The following is a 17980-nucleotide window of genomic DNA, read 5'->3' on the forward strand; positions in this document are numbered from 1 at the left end:
TTTCTGGAGCAGTCAAAAAAGAGAGAGAACCACGCACATGTGGCAGTCTTTATAGTGCTGGAGGGCTGGGTGGTCCAGCCCAGATAGTTCAAATGAGCCAATGACCCAAGGCCAGGTACACAAGTGTTTACAGAGGCCAATGGTCAAGTGTGGACTAATGGGTGGGTGGAGCTAGACCTTGATTGACAGTGATGTTACTTTCGACTAGGTGATCAGTGGTGTCACGTGACAGCCATGACTCTTCACAATACAGATGTATTTGTCCATGGTAGAATTGGTAGAAACGGCCACCAGCCTTCACATTGAGAACACCCTCCAGCTTGCATGGGACTAACACTATGCTGAGCATGACAGACTTGGAACAGATCCCTCCGCTCAGAACTGGGCATCTATGAGGAACTGTGGGCCATCAGCTGCAACAGAAATGTATAGCACCACAGTCTGCAGTCTAGTGCCTTGCCATATTCCTCACTCTTCTGCTGCAGTCAAGTTTGGGAATCAATCTTCCAGGCTTGGGGATTGGATACATTCTCTCATCCACACCTCTATCCAAGATCAGAGCCAACATTTGATTGTAGATCAGGCCTACCTGTTTCTGCAGGCTACTGCCATGGCCTAATTGGAAGTCAGGCCTGTCCACTTCTGGTAGGGAACCTGTTCACCACAAAAATCAGAGTTCATCCACTTGCTTTATTGGTAGCCATGGTTTAAAATTTTTGGGGGCCTCTTGCTGTGATATGTGCCATCGGAATAAAGACTTTAATATTAAATTTTAGATTCATTTAGACTGTGTTGATTCACTTTGAAACACTGAAATTTTGATATGGTCATCTCTCTTCCTTTAAGCAGGTTGCTCCTTTAGTATCTTCAAGGTAATTTTTACAGCCATGATACAGCATTCACTTGGAAACCAGGGTTATCAGGCTTACTATGGTTATAAGCAGTGAGCTTTGATTATAGTAGAGTATGAAGCTAATGTTTCATAATGTCACAAACAGATGTCCAAAAGCCAAAGATCTACTGAATAGAATGAAGCAGCGAAACAAAATTCCAGTGAGGCATTAGAGCAGGAGATCAGTTGCAGGGATGTGCAGCTCCAGCTCTCCAGAGCTCAACATCATCCGGGACAAAGCAGCCTGCTTCATTGGCACCCCATCCACCAACTTGAACATTCACTGCCTCCATTATCAGCACACTAGAGTTGCAGTATGTACAATGCACTTCAACATGGCCTTTTCCACAGCACCTCCCAAAGCTGCAGACAGCTATGCCTCCTCAGGGCAGGAGGAGCAAGGTGACCAAGCAAGCGCTGAGGCCATTATGTCCTTGGTCATTCCTGAAAAGTTCCAGCACATTCCTCGAGTGCTCAACACCAATATTGGTGGGCAAAGGAAGATGGTGTTCACTATCACCACTGTTAAGAATGTTGGGAGGTGCTATGCTTGTATGCTGAGGAAAGAAAATATTGACCTGACCAAGAAAGTTGGAGAGGTTGAATGCATCCTTACAACCATGCAGATTTCACGACAGCGCAAGATTCCCAAGTGGTTCCTGAACAAGTAGAAAGCCATCAAAAATGGCAAATACAGCCAGGTCTTGGCCAGCAGTTCAGACAACAAACTATGTGAGAATCTGGAGCAGTTGAAGAAAATCTGTGCACACAGGGGTCTGTGGTACTTCTGGGGTGTTTGTGTGCATGGCCAGCACACCAAAACCACAGAATGTAGAGGACAGCCAGCGTGTCCAAGAAGAAGTAAATATTTTATAGAACATAGAACAGTATGCTATCATCGTGCAGGAGGTACAGAAGCCCGAAGTCCCACACTACCAGGTTCAAGAAGAGCTACTTCCCTTCAACCATTCAGACTTAAACCAACCTGCACAACCCTAATCATTACCACAATAGAGCAACACTATGACCACTTTGATCACTTTGCACTACAATAGACTTAATTATTTTTTGTTTTAATTGTGTTCTTTCTTGTAAAAATTGTGTAAAATTTATGTTTAGTTTATGTTTTCCTGTGAATGCTGCTTATCTGACGCTATGTACCTGTGATGCTGCTGCAAGTACGTTTCTCAATGCACCTGTGCATACATGTAGTTGTGCATATGACAATAAACTCAACTTTGACTTTTTGACTCTTAGTACAGTGCAGAAACAAGCCTTTTAGCCCACGATGTTCTGCCAAACTAATTAAGCTAATGACACCTAATTAAAGTAATCCCTTCTGCCTGCACATGGACCATAACCCCCTTGTTTTTTTTCAAACAAAAACAAACTGCTGGAGGGACTCAGTGGGTTGAGCAGCATCTGTAGGGGGAAAGGAATTGTCGACATTTCAGGTCAAGACCCTGCATCAGGACTGAGAGTGGAGAAGGAAGGTGGCCGGTATAAAGAGGAGAGCGGGAAGGCTGAGGTGGGCTGGTAGGAGATAGTTGGATTGAGGAGTGGTGAGGAATGATGGGCAGATAGAGCCAGGTGACAATGGGGAGGGGTGCGAGTCAGGAGACAGGCAGGTGCATGATAGGTGGCAAATCAATAAATGTCCAATTAAGCTGAAAAAAAGGTGCTACTGGCAAGTTTCACTGCACAACACTGCTTGGGAAATGTATCACTGATCCTTTTTCATTGCTGCGTCAGAGTTCTGAGACTTCTTCCCAATCCAATTCTAGGAAACTTGTCATATTTGCAACATTGTCTTCACTGGTTGCAACTAGAAGGGAACATTTGGCAACTGGGTTCTTACTAGACATATCCAATTTATAGTTTTTAATATTCCATGTTTGTCCAAATTGCTGATTATTAAATTTGAATTTCCTGGAGGTGTGTCAAACAAACACCAACAGGTTTAGTGCCATGCACTATCTATGCAGGGGGTCTCCACAAACCTCTTTCTACTGAGAGTGACCAGTTTCAGGATGGTGAGTGAGAGGGTGGAGGATTTCTTGGATGTGACACTGAAGGTCCTGGTAGAGAAGGACCAGAGGAGGGATATCTTGTATCCCCGGGGCAGGAGTCCACCCCTCCCTGTCTTCTGTAGTGGGCTGCACAGCTTTGCCTGGTGATCTCCTCTCCAATTCCTCCTGTAGATCAAGGGGGAGCCCTGGCAAGATATTGTGACCAAACTATGAAGGATCTAATTAATAGAGTTATATGGTTAAGATCTCAGAGGATTCCTGTAAAAGACGTCAATGAAGTCTTGATAACCTGATAAACTAGCATAGCTTTATGAGGGGCAGGTCGTGCCTCACGAGCGTGATTGAATTCTTTGAGGATGTGACAAAGCACATTGATGAAGGTAGAGAAGTGGGTGTGGTGTACATGGATTTTAGTAAGGCGTTTGATAAGGTTCCTCATGGAAGGCTCATTCAGAAAGTCAGGAAGCATGGGATCCAGGGAAACTTGGCTTTGTGGATTCAGAATTGGCTCGCCCATAGAAGACAGGGTGGTGGTAGATGGAGCCGATTTTCCTGGAGGTTGGTGACCAGTGGTGTTCCACAGGGATCTGTTCTGGGACCCCTGCTCTTTGTGATTTTTATAAATGACTTGTATGAGGATGTGGAAGGGTGGGTGAGTAAGTTTGCTGATGATACAAAGGTTAGTGGTGTTGTGGATAGTGTAGAAGGTTGCCGTAGATTACAATGGGATATTGATAGAATGCAGACCTGGGCTGAGAAGTGGCAGATGGAGTTCAACCCGGAAAAGTGTGAAGTGATATACTTCAGGAGATCGAATTTGAAGGCAGAATACAAGGTTAGTGGTTAAAGGTTAACTCTTAGCAGTGTGGAGGAACAGAGGGATCTTGGGGTCCACATCCATAGCTCCCTCAAGGTTGCTGTGCAAGTCGATAGGGTTGTTAAGAAGGCATATGTGTGTTGGCCTTCATTAGTTGAGGTATTGAGTTCAAGAGCCGCAAGGTAATATTGCAGCTCCATAGAACTCTGGTTAGACCACACTTGGAGTATTGTGTTTAGTTCAGTTCAAGTGGACAGTCAGACACTTTTTCCCAGGGCAAAAATGGCTAGCACGAGGGGGCATAATTTTAAGGTGATTGGAGGAAGATATAAGGGGGATGTCAGCAGTATGTGTTTTACATAGTGGTGGAATGCACTGCCGGCAGAGGTTGTGGAGGCAGATACATTAGGGACATTTAAGAGACTCTTAGACACATGAATGATAGAGAAATGGAGGGCTATGTGAGAGGGAAGGGTTAGATAGATCTTAAAGCAGGATAAAATGTCAGCACAACTGTCTTGTAAAACTTACAAATGTCTTTCAGGCCTCCAACAGCAACTAAACAATTCAAAGTTGACTATGCTTTTAGTCCTCAATATTTTCTGCAATGACTTATTTAAAATCTATGTGACTGCTTTTAGGAGACTCTCTAGCATCCAGTGCCTTTCATGAAAAGTCTGTTCAGACTCTCAAGTGAATGTTAGCAGGTAATTATCCTGCCTTTTAATGATTCTTTCAGTTGAGTTCCTGCTATGAGCTTCAAATCTGACCAAGATTTTTGTTTGCTAAATACAGGCTGAATTTCAGCTCAAAACACCATGTTGGCTATCATGGAAACTCTGTAGCAACCAAATGTCCTATTAATATCTTCCAGATTTGGCACGGAATTTGCCATTTTAAAACTCCACACCATTCACACTCTGACCTCCATGCTTTGCCTCCCACTCTTAAGGAACAACATGCTGTCTATCATTTCTGTACTTTCAGCTTTGTTCAATACTGTGCTCAACAATTTCAGATCAAATCTATTGCTCTCATATTTTTGGACAGCATCTGTTGCTATTCTTTTGTTGCTGTTTAGATCTCGTCTGGACTCGTCTCATGTTTCTTCACTTGCCCATTATCAACCTTTGCCTTGCATTTTCGTCATTGTAGAGATTTAATCTCTCCTGCCTTCCGCCTTATTGCAAACTTCTTGTGTGTTTTGCCCCCTCACCCCCTCCTACAGCTTCTATATTACTTAAAATCTGTTGCATTTCCATTTCTGACCTAAAAGGCTAATTTTTGTTACTCTCTCCACAGTTGCCAGATGGCACAGTGGTGTAGCAGTTACCGTAACGCTATTACAGCGCCAGCGACCCGCTGTCTGTAAGGAGTTTTTATGTTCTCCCCATGTGTCTGCATGGGTTTTCTCCCACATTCTAAAGGCGTACAGGTTAGGAGCTGTGAGCATGCTATGTTGGCGCCAGAAGAGTGGCGGCACTTGTGGGCTGCCCCCAACACATTCTCAGTAACGCAGAGATACATTTCACTGTGTGTTTCGATGTACATGTGACTAATAAATGAATATCATCTTATCTGACCTATTTTTGGAACATTTAAGATGTTACTTTCAACAAGAGGATTTAAAGGTGTAGTTTTCAAAGTCAAAGTTGAGTTTATTGTGGTATGCACAGGTGTAATGAAAAACTTACTTGCAGCAGCATCACAGGCATATAGCATCAGATATGCAACATTCACGAAAAAAATGTTTACATAAATGTTGCAAGACAAAGCAGCAATCAAAGAGACTGCCTTAAAGTACAGTTCAAAAAATAGAGCTAATGGTCATATCATCCTGTGCCCAAGCTGCACTGAGATTGAGTCAGGATCTATAGTTAAAATGGTTGCTGATTCATTTTTACAAAACAAAAAAAGGTCTGCAAATTTCCTATTACCTTCCCCATGCTTACACAGATCAACAACTGTCCTTATCTACTGAAAAGATGGTAGAGTTCTTACCATTTTTAAATTAGGTCAGAGTCACTTACCCATAAACTGTATAAAGCCAAAGAAATATTGTGCAGGTTTTACAAAAGATATTACTGCGTTGTAACTAGGATCAGCAAGATCCTATCTATAACACTTGAGAAGGCAAAAGCTAATCTCCTTGTTTCTAATTCCCAGAACTAATTGTAGAGAAAGCACCACTAAAATCAGAATGATTTACCACAGAACAAGTATCTAGGTCATTTATATAACCAACATTCTCATAAGTCCACATTGGAAAAATCAGAGATCATTGAGTTTAATAATAGACTTAAGTAAAACCAATAACAAAACTTCTTACGTCATTGGACCTAGCAGCATGAAGGAAGGGTAACTTTCCTTTGTCTTACAATGATTATAAAACAAAATGAAAAAAGTTATATATCCAATAAAGGCAATGCTTTTATTAACACAAAACACTGGAGGAACACAACAGGTCAGGCAGCATCTATGGAGGGAAATGGACAGTCAATGTTTCGGGTCGAGATCCTTCATCTGGACTGGACAATAGTGTGGAAATAGCCAGTATAAAAAGGTGGTCAAACTGCACTAAGGTTGAGTCAGGATTTATAGTTGAGATGGTTGCTGATTCATTTTTACAAAACAAAAAAGGGCTTCAGATATCCTATTTCCTTCCCCATGCTTACACAGACCAGGTGGGGAGGGCAGAGGGGAGGGGAACTAATGGGAAGAGTGTGTGGGAGATGGGCAGATGGAGAGGGTGGGTGAGGGGAACCCTCTCTACCTCGCTCCCTTCATTCCATGCTCCACCTTCACAAGATCACAAGACAAAAGAGCAGAAGTAGGCCATTCGGCCCATCGAGTCTGCTCCATTAGTTAAACTATTCCTATCTAGCCCCAATTTCTGGCCTTTTCCCCATATCCCTTAATACCTTGACTAATTAGATACCTATCAATCTCCTCCTTAAATGCCCCCAATGATTGGGCCTCCACAGCTGTATGTGGCAAAGAATTCCATAATTTCACTACCCTCTGGCTAAAGAAATTTCTCCTTATTTCTGTTTTAAACTGGTACCCTCTAATTCTAAGACTGTGCCCTCTAGTCCTGGACTCACCCACCAAGGGAAACAGCTTAGCCACATCTACTCTGTCCAGTCCTTTCAACATTCGAAATGTTTCTATGAGGTCCCCTCTCATTCTCCTGTACTCCAGTGAGTACAGACCAAGAGCCAACAAATGCTCATCATATGTTAGCCCTTTCATTCCTGGAATCATCCTCATAAATCTTTTTTGAACCCTCTCCAACATCAGTACATCCTTCCTAATATAAAGGGCCCAAAACTGCACACAGTATTCCAAATGAGGCCTCACCAGTGCCCCATAGAGCCTCATCAACACTTCCTTACTTTTATACGTTATACCTCTTGAAATGGATGGCAACATAGCATTTGCTTTCCGATCCGACCTGGTGGTTAACCTTTAGGGTATCCTGCACGAGTACCCCCAAGTCCCTTTGCACTTCTGTACTTTGAATTTTCTCCCCATCTAGATAATAATCTGCCCGTTTATTTCTGTTTCCAAAGTGTACAACTGCACATTTCTCAACATTGAATCTCATCTGCCATTTCTTTGCGCATACTCCTAAACTATCTAAGTCTCTCTGCAACCTTCCTGTTTCTTCAATACTCCCTACTCCCCCACCTATCTTGGTGTCGTCTGCAAACTTAGCCACAAAACCATTTACTCCATAATCCAAATCATTGATGTACAATGTAAAAAGAAGCGGCCCCAACACCGACCCCTGCAGAACACCCCTGGTAACTGGTTGCCAACCAGAACAGTATCCCTTTATTCCCACCCTTTGCTTTCTGCCTACCAGCCAATGCTCCACCCATTCTAATATCCTACCTGTAATTCCATGAGCTCTCATCTTATTAATCCGCCTCTTGTGCGACACCTTGTCGAAGGCCTTTTGAAAGTCTAAATACACAACATCCACAGCCTCTCCCTTATCCACCCTACCTGAGATTTCCTCAAAAAACTTCAATACGTTGGTCAGGCAGGATCTTCCCTTCATGAAACCATGCTGGCTTGGACCTATCTTGCCTTGCACCTCTAGGTATTCCATAACCTCATCCTTGAGGATCGATTCCAATAACTTTCCCACCACCGATGTCAGACTAATAGGTCTGTAATTTCCTTTATGCTGCCTCCCACCTTTCTTATACAAGCAGAATTACATATGCGACCCTCCAGTCTTCCGGAACCATGCTGGAGTCTATTGATACCTGGAAAATTATCATCATTGCCTCCGCAATCTCTAAAGCCACCTCCTTCAGAACCCGAGGGTGCACTTCATCCGTTCCGGGAGACTTATCTGTCTTTAGTCCATTTAGCTTCCCTAGCACCTTCTCTCTAGTAATCTTCACTGAACTCAGTTCTATCCCTGAGATCCCTGACTATCAGGTATATTGCTGATGTCCTCCACAGTGAAGACTGACGCAAGATACTCATTTAGTTCCTCTGCCATCTCTTTGTTATCCATTATAATCTCTCCCGTACCGTTTTCAATTGGTCCTATGTCAACCCATGTCTCTCTTTTACTCTTCATATATTTTTAAAAAACTCTTAGTATCTTTTTGAATGTTATCTGCCAACTTCCTTTCATAATTCATCTTTTCTTTCATAATGACCTTCTTAGTTTCTTTCTGTAAGTTTTTAAAAGTTTCCCAGTCTTCTGTTTTCCCACTAATTTTTGCTTCCTTGTATGCCCTCCCTTTTGCTTTTATTTTAGCCTTCACCTCTCTCATTATCCACATTTGTGCCATTTTTCCATTCATAACCTTTTTTCTTGGAATATATCTATCCTGCATTTTCCTTATTTCTTGTAGAAATTCCATCCATTTCTGCTCTGCTGTCCCTCCAACTAGCTTACTTTTCCAATCAATTTCGGCCAATTCTTCTCCTTCCTATCCTATCAGATTTGATCTTAAGCTCTTTGTCACTTCCATTTATCACCTCCCAGCTTCTGACACCATTCACACTCTACCCTCCACATCTGCCTATCACCCCCTCAATGGATCCACCTATCACCTGCCAGCTCTTGCTCCACCCTTTCCTTCCACCTTTTTATACTGGCTGTCTCCCTCTATTTTTCAGTCCAGATGAAGGGTCTTGACCCAAAATGTCAACTGTCCATTTCCCTCCATAGATGCTACCAGACCTGCTGAGTTCCTACAGTGTTTTGTGTGTTTCTCCAGATTCCAGCATCCGCAGCCTCTTGTGTCTCCAAATTTTTTTATTAAGCCTACTGGTCCATTATATCAAAGCTGGCTCTTTTAAAAAAAAATTAGATGTGTTTAGTATCTCAAGAGATATGTTCAAAGGAGATATACAAGGCAAGATTTTTACACAGAGAGTGGTGGGTGCCTGGAATGGGTTGCCAGAGGGAGTGTTGGAAGGACATATGATAGAGGCATTTAAATGGCTTTTAGATAGGTGCATGAATATTTAGGGAATGGAGGGATATGGATCACATACAGACAGAAAATAATTAGTTTAATTTGGCATAGAGTTCAGCGCAGACATTGTGGGCTGAAGGGCCTGTTCCTGTGCTGTACTTTTCTAAGGCAGTGTCCAAGGCTCAACCATCTTCAACTGCCTTCTTTCCATCATAATGTCAGAAGTTTGTGCAATTATCAGTGAACATCCCCACTCTGCGCAATTCCATTAATGACTCATCAGAAAATGAAGCAGTCCATGTCTGTCTGCAGCAAGACCTAGACAACTATCAGGCATGGTCTGATATGTAGCACATATCACTTACTTGGGTATTGTGTACAGTTCTGGTCACAATATTGGGCATTGGTAAAAACACATTGAGAGTTCTGTGTACAGTCTAGATATCCACATTTAAGGATGGATGTTAATGCATTGGAAACAATTTAGAGGAGATTTGACAGACTAATACCTGGAATAGGCAGGTTGTCTTGGGAGGAAAGGCTAGGTTCTATCTGATGAAGTTTAGTAGAGTGAGAGGAGATTTGACTAAAATGAGTGGTCTTCACAAAGTGGCTGTGAAGAGAGAACTACCTCGTGGGTGAATCTGGAACAATGACTCTGTTTATAAGTAAAAGATTACCCATTTATGACAGATGAGGTAATTTTTTTTCCTCTGAGGATCATGAATTTTGGAACTCTTTTCCTCAAAGGATGATGGAAGCAGAACCTTTGAATGTTTTTAAAACAGATAGATAAATACTTAATGTGCAAGAGACTGAAGAGTTACTGTGGATAGTGAGGATTGTGGAATTCAGCTTTTAGTCAGATCAGCCATGATCTTATTAAACAATGGAGCAGACTCAAGGGGTTAAGTGGTTTACTCCTCCTAATTCATATATTCATACACACATTAGAAGAATGATCTCATGTTTTTCTCACATTTCCTTAGAACGTATAAAAATCCTATTTGGCCCATTGAGCCAGTGCTGCTCTTAAAGCAATCCCATCAGCCCCACTCCCCATGTATTTCTCTGTTCTCTATTCTCTATTCTCTCTCTTGTGTCCACCAACCCACCCTAATTCTTTGACCACCTACTGGGGGTAATTAACAATAACCAATTAACATACCAAACAACAGATCTTGGCTAGTGGGTGGAAACCAAAGTGTCCAGGGGAAATCCAATGTGATAGCATTGGAGAGAGTGAAAAGCAACTTGCAAGGAATTTGTCAGGAAATGAAAATTTTAGATGTAAAGTGGCTAAGTTGGGCTGGTTTTCTATGGAACAGTGGAGGCTGGGGGAGCCTTGGTTGAGATCTATAGCAAGTCCGCAGATAACAGATATCCACACACAAGGAAAATGGGTAGGTTTGCGACAGGAGCTGGGGTCTGAAGTGTAAGCTAGATGTGCGTCCGGAGCTAGGGTCAGGAATGTGGTGGATGCACAGCGAGAGCCAGGATCAAAGTCACAGCACCAAGGGTTGGGAACCCAAGTGGGTTTGGAATGCTTTATGTTTCATCTTGATTTGACAAGCTAAAACGTACAGGTTGAAACTTACATAGAAGTTCTATCTATGGAGACGTTGACCACTGTTTGTCATTGTAGCCTTAGGATATGTACATTTTTTGTTGTCTGCGGAAAGTCTGTGTTCCTTTTCCCAGCAAATAACAAGGACTTTGTCTGTAAGACTATGAGGGCCACACTAGAGAAGCACACTGGAGAGGGTAAATAATCAAGACCTACTTCCGTTAAATGAGGGGCCAAAAACCAGAGACGTAGATTTAAAATAATTAATAGAAAGATTAGGGAGAAGGGGACAGAAAAAAATTCCACCCAGAAGGTGATGGGGACAATAACCCTCATCACACTTAAACATTGCCTGGATGCATAATTGAAAAGTCAAAACATACTAATGAAATGGCTGGAAGGTGGGATTACATTGGGACTCTCTTTTTTGACTGACACAGATACAATGAGTCAGATGAGCTGTTTATGTTTAAATTTTCTGTAATTCCAAGTGCTAGGCAATGATCATCTCCAACAAGATGGAGTCTAATCACTTACCCTCAACAGTCATTGTCAATACCATTGACAAATCTCCTGCCATCAATATCTAGACCAGAAGCTTAACTTGTAACTTTGAGAGCAGGTCAGAGTCTGTGAGTGATCCATCTCCTGACTTGCTAAATCCTTTCTATCAAATACAAGGCGCAAGTCAGAATGAATGTTTTGTGACTCTAGCTAGCTTTCCACAGATGCAGGGTGCCAGTGAGTGCACATGTATGACAATCTAGACACTGCCAGATGACCAAAGAGTATACCTTGATAGTTTCATCTTCTTCAGATCTGGAAGCAGACTGGAGAGCTAGCAGAAGACAAGGAATATCCACTTCAACATTTGCTGCTGCAACCGGCAATGAATCCCAATGATATTATATTGAATGGTAGGAGGCACCAGATGTACGAATGAATAAGAATCATGAAGAAACTCTTAAAGTACCAGGACAGGCCCAGAAGCACCCTTCAATATGCACCAGCCAGAATCTGGAGAACAGTTTTAGTGTGCTGCCTTCTGCACAAGATCGTACCATCTGAGATTTGGAACTGCAGAAGCAATAGGAGAGCTCAGATCCTATTCACACTGTTTGTGAGGGAAGAAGGAGGAGTAAGGTGGTGAAATAGTGCAATGCTATCTGTTCATGTTGCTGCCACAGATGTCCTTAGTAGTCCAGGGACACAGGTTATACTACTGGAAGCATCTTGTCAAAAGCACATACAATAATAACCACTTTTCACACTCTCCCAATGCCATTGACACAAAGTAGTCTTGTACACTGTCAGCCATTACTTAAACATCAACACATTGGCCTTCCTCAGCCAGCAACCAAAATTAGGCAAAACAGGAAAATAATGCAAAAGGATAATATTTAATGTGACCTAATTAAACATTAGAAAGTTAGCAATATATTTTCTCATTCTCTTGAAGAGGACACTTGCACTCTATGCATGTATGAAATCTTAGTCTGTCTTTTCTTACTGGTCCTCTGTGGTGACTCCATTGAGAGCAGAGGTAGAGGCAGGCTTCTCAGAAACCTGTTCCTACAGCTGAGGTGGCCGGCCAATATCTGGCTAGCCATTGGAAGATAGGACACCATTTAAACTACCAAATGAGATGTAGCTGGGATGACGAAACGAATTGAATTCCCACTTTCCATGTTATGTTTTGTTAACTTTCTGAACCAGCAGCACTGTGATGGTGATGACTTTGGTGCAGATTAGTGCAACCCAAGAAGACGAGATTTAAAGTATTTGTCATCCTGTTCAAGGAGGCAGAGGTTTTAGCATCCAGAATTTGCTCTGTCATGGTCAAGGCACGGTTGGACTTCATTGATATTCATATCTGATTATCCACGGGTCTGATCACTCTATTCAAGTGAGAATTTCTCACCACTTAGCCTTGTGATGTTTAACTCACCCAGGCCTTGGGGGGACAATATTTTTGCTGCAGTTTTGAACAACTTTCTTTGAAGGTTTTTTCATGCATTCCACATTGTCTGATGTGGACAATAATTCTCCTATTCATCGATGGCTCCTTTAGTATAGCATCTGGCTCCAACTGAGTTAAGCTTGGAGGAAGACTGAGGTCTCAACCCACATGCTTTCTTCCACCAGGTCTGACCTTGCTCATGTGTGAAGTGTGATTCACCAGGTGTAAACCCATCTACTTGTCTCACTAGCCCCACTGGTTGTGAATATTTGAGCTGGCGTATTGCATGGGTGAGCTGCACAACGATACACTCAAAGATTCAGCTTGTGATAAAACATTGTGGGCCAAGGTTAATGCACATGTGAAGACAGTGTCTGAGACAAAAGACACATATTTGTTTTGGGAAAGTAAAGATATGTTGCTGGTTATTATTATGAAGAGTAATGTATTTCATTCTAAGTAAATATGACATCAAGGCTTAAATTGTAGTGATAATGCTTTCACTTTTATGAAAATACTTGCATCAGTTTCACAATGCATATTCCTGTTAGCAAGCACTTTACCCGATATTTTACAAAATTACAGGAGCCACTTAATTTATCATATTTCTTCTTTTTTGGTCCTGGTAATCAATTTTGAAATGAAGATCCTGAAAACAAAGATTAGTCTGTCTGATCCTGTCTCACTCCAAGGACATGTTCTTTCCAAAGCGCTCAAGTGCTGTCCTTGCTTTATAACTTCTGATCGATTTGAGTTGTAGAAAAACAAAATAAAGTCTTCATTAGATTGAAAAAAATTGAAATTGTTATGTTTGTTTCACTGTTAGTCATTTATATAGTCCTTGATATTTTTTTATTGAACTGAACATGAGCTTTGGAAAGGATTCTTTTTATTGCATTTGTAATGCAATATCCTGAATCTGTTAGCTCCAGTTTAATGAGTTTCACTTTTGGTATTTAAATGTTTAATATTGATGTTAGAAAGAAAATACTTGCATTATACATAGTTAAAGCAGCAAGTAATTGAAGAGTGAGCCATTAAAATTGCACCTCATGCGGTTTACTTTGCTCTGGTTTCCCTCTATTATCAAAGTGGCCTTGCAGACACTCACAGTTCTGTGAATTTTCATTGTACTACTTTGCTTTCAGACTGTTGTGCACTGTATGACCATTCAGCGTAACAGACTGAACTCCTGTAACATCTTAAAGCCATTCATTTACCTGCCCACCTCATTCACCTCTCCCATGTATCCTGTTCCCCTATAAATCCATATATTTGTCAACCTTCTCAAGCTCTCTGTACCCAATGCACTGAATTCACAATCATTATCCTCATTCAATGTTTGCTTTATATTCCATTCCTACCTTGATAATTTTGCCTAGCTGTAGATGTCAACTTCTGGTGTTTTTCTTACATATTCATTCACAGTGTGTGGGATTCCTTGGCAAGGCCCCTATTTAATGCTCATTGTTAATTGTCCTTGAGAAGATGTTGATCAACCTTCTTGAATAGCTGCAATCATTGTATTGAAGATATTCCCAAAGTGTGTTAAGTAGGAAGTATTAGGATTTTATCTCAGCGGCAATGAAGAAACTGATGATATATTTCCAAGTCTGGAAGGTGTGTAACTTGGAAGGGAAGCTGCATGTGGTGTTGTTCACATGTGCCTGCTACTCTTGCCCTTCTAGTGAAAGAGGTCACAGGTTTGAGAGTGGCCGAGACAAATAACTGCAATGTATTTCCCAGATGGTACACATTGCAGCCGGGATGTGACAATAGTGGATGAAGTGAATGTTTAGGGTGGTGGATACTATATGCCTCAATTTTAAATGACCACACTTTTGTAACTATGTCTCCACATTGGAGGCTCTCCCACTAGTGGGAAAATGTCAACATCCACCTTGTCATTGCCCCTAAGGATCTTATATGTCCAGTAAGATCAGCCCTCATTCTTCCAAACTTCAAAAAAGTACAGGTCTAACTTTATAGCTATTCATGACAGGACAACCCTCACATTCCAGGAATTGGCCTAGTGAATCTCTTCTGGATTGCCTCCAATGTTAATATATCTTTTCTTAAATAAGGGGACCAAACTGTTTTCAATACTTTTAGGAATGGCCTCAACAGTACCTTGTACAACTGTAACAATACTTCTATTTTAAACTCCAAACCCCTAGCAATAAGGCCAATATGCCATTTGTTTTTGTAATTTCTTGCTGCACTCACATGCTAACTTTTGGTGTTTCAATCACACCTAGATCTCTCTGTATTCCACTTGTTTGCAGTCTCTCTCTGTTTAACTAATAATCTGCCTTTTGATTTCTCCTACTCACTTTCCTACATTAACTTCTTTTTGCCAAGTTGTCACCCATTCACTCAACCTATTTATATTACTGTTATATTGTCCAAATGTCCTCATCACAGCATGCCTTTCTGCTTATTTTTGTGTCATCACCAAACTTAGATACCTTGTACTCTGGCTCCCTCTTCCAAGTCATTAATATAGATAGTAAATAATTGAAGGTCAAGGATTCCAGCTGTCTTTTATGTGATAATTGGTCTTCGATCCATGTTAACACACTTCCTCTACCTTGTGCACCAGTCTTTCATGTGGCACCCACCAAATGCCTTCTGGAAATCCAAATATACTACATCTTCAGGTTCCCCTCTATCATTGTTACATCCCCAAAGAACTCTAGCAAATTTGCCAAACACTATTTCCCTTTCAAAACTATATTGGCTTGATTTGATTCTATTAATCTTTTCTAAGTGACTGGCTATTTCTTCCCAACAACAGATGTTAAGCTAATTGGTCTATGGTTTCCAATTTTTTATCCTTCTCCCTACTTGAACAAGTGAAGAGTATTTCATCACACTCTGACTCAAGCCTTGTAGATGGTGAAAAGGATTTGAGCATCAGATGGTGAGCCACTTGCTGCAGGATTCCCAACTTCTGGCCTGCCTTTGGAGCAACAGTATTAACATGGCTGGTCCAGCTAAATTTCTGATCAAAGGTGATCCAGAGAATGTTGCTCATGGATAATTGGGTGAAGTTAATGCTGTTGAATGTCAAAGAAAGATGGTCAGGTTCTCATTTGTCCTTGTGTGATGCAAATGTTACTTGCCACTTCTCGGCCCATACCTGAGGCCAGGTCCTATTGGATGTGGGCACGGACTGGTTCGTTATTTGAGGAGTTGCAAATGGAACTGAACACTGCAATTATCAGCAAATAGACCCACTTCATTTCGAAGGTAAGGGTTGTTGCTGAAGTGGATGAAGGCTGATAGTTTCCCCTTGATTTGCACTGACTACAGTTTTGGTCGGGGCTCATTGATGTCACATTTGGTCAACAGGTTCTTGGATGGCAAAGGCAGATATTCCCATCTCACATCTGGAATTCAGTTCTTTTGTTCATGTTTGAAGTAACATCTGGAGCTGAGTGGCTGTGGCAGAACTAAACCGAACATCACTGATGAGGCTACTGGTGAGTAGGTGCCATTTGATTACACTGTCGATGACATTGTTCATCACTTGATTGATATTTGAGAGGAGGCTGGTCGCACGGCTATAGGAAAGATGTCTTTAAGCTGGTAAGGGCGCAGAAAAGATTCACAAGGATGTTACCAAAATTGGAGGGCTTGAGGTGTAAGGAGATGCTGGATAGGCTGGAACTTCTTTCCCTGGAATGTAGGATGTTGAGGGGTGACCTTATAGAGGTATATCATGAGGGGCATAGATAAGTTTGATGGTCACAGTCTTTTTCCCAGGTAGGGCAGTCTAAAACTAGAGGACATAGATTCACGGTGAGAGGGGAAAGATTTAAAAGGGACCCGAGGGGAACTTTTCACGGTGGGAGTCGTGGGTATATGGATCAAGCTGCTCGAGGATGCTGTAGAGGTGGTGCAATTACAATGTCTAAAGGACATTTGGACAGTTACATGGAAAGAAAAAGCCAAAAGAGATATGGATCTATTGCGGGCGAATTGGATTAGCTCAGATAGACATTTTGGTCAGCATGGACGAGTTGGGTCAAAGTGCCTGTTTCCATGGTGTATAACTCTATGACTCTAACCAGATTGGAATTAGTCAACATTTTGTGGACTGCATGTACCTGGGTAATTTTTTGCAACAGAAAGTTTGGCTAGTTGCACAATTTGCTCTAAATGCAGGTATTCGGCACCTTAGTTAGTACTGTATCAAGAGCACTCTGCCATTTCTTGTTATCACATGGAATAAATCAAATTGGCTTTTCTTTTATAGAATCAGCCCGGGAGCCGTTGGAGCAGCGAGTCCCTCTCAGGTACGATGAGAGTGTTTGAAAGGCTTGTGTGTTTCCACGGGCTTTTCTTTTACAGAATCAGCCCGGGAGATGTTGTAGCAGCGAGTCCCACTCAGGTACAGTGAGAGTACTTAAAAAGCTCATGTGTTTCGTGTGTTTTCGCGGGCTTTTTTTCTTTAGCAGAATTTAGAAGGGCCAATAAAAAGGAGGTATTGTCAAGCGGAATGGCCATTGTCAGAGTGGACAGAGTCAGAGTGAATGGTTTTGGCACAACAGGCTTCAGCATCAAGAGGTGAAGGCCATCTGCAACAACACTGGTGAGTAGCTGGTAAGTAAAGGTAAGGTTTACTGTTATTGTTATAACTTTTAAGTAAACTACAGCTAGGTAGGAAGAAAAATAGTTCAGATGGAGGGCAAGGTGATGTGCTGCAGCTGCATGATGTGGGAGCTAGTGGACCCTGCTGTGGTGCACGGTGACCACATCTGCAGTAAGTGCATGATGCTGGAGGAACTTTGGCTCAGAATTGATGAGCTGGAGTCGCAGCTTCAAGCACTGTGAAGCATCAGGGAGGGAGAGAGTTATGTAGATGCTGTGCATCGGGAGACAGTCACCCCCCACCCCTTAGAGCGGGTCCTTCTAGGGTCCAGGAGGCAGATAGATGGGTGACTATCAGGGGAGAGAGAGAGAAAGGGAACAGGCAGACAGTGCAGAGGACCCTGGAGGCTGTTCCCCTCAAAATCAGGTTTTCCACTTTGGATGCTGTTGAGGGGGATGACCTACAGGGATCAAGCGGCAGTAGCCAGGTCTCTGGCACTGGGAATGGTCCTGTTGCTCAGAAGGGAAGGGAGGAGAAGAGGAGGGCAATAGTGATAGGGAACTCGATAGTCAGGGGAACAGACAGGAGGTTCTGTGGGCATGAGCGAGAATCCCGGATGGTATGTTGCCTTCCAGGTGCCAGGGTCCAGGATGTCTCTGATTGGGTC

The 17980-nt window shown here is 42.2% G+C and overlaps 1 pseudogene; it reads left to right on the forward strand.

Annotated features, from left to right (window-relative positions):
• Positions 1–1320: 1320 nt before the first annotated feature.
• Positions 1321–17036, forward strand: LOC127567964 (40S ribosomal protein S18-like; annotated as a pseudogene).
• Positions 17037–17980: the final 944 nt, after the last annotated feature.

This window comes from Pristis pectinata, chromosome 3, assembly GCF_009764475.1.
Source record: "Pristis pectinata isolate sPriPec2 chromosome 3, sPriPec2.1.pri, whole genome shotgun sequence".
Taxonomy (NCBI): domain Eukaryota; kingdom Metazoa; phylum Chordata; class Chondrichthyes; order Rhinopristiformes; family Pristidae; genus Pristis; species Pristis pectinata.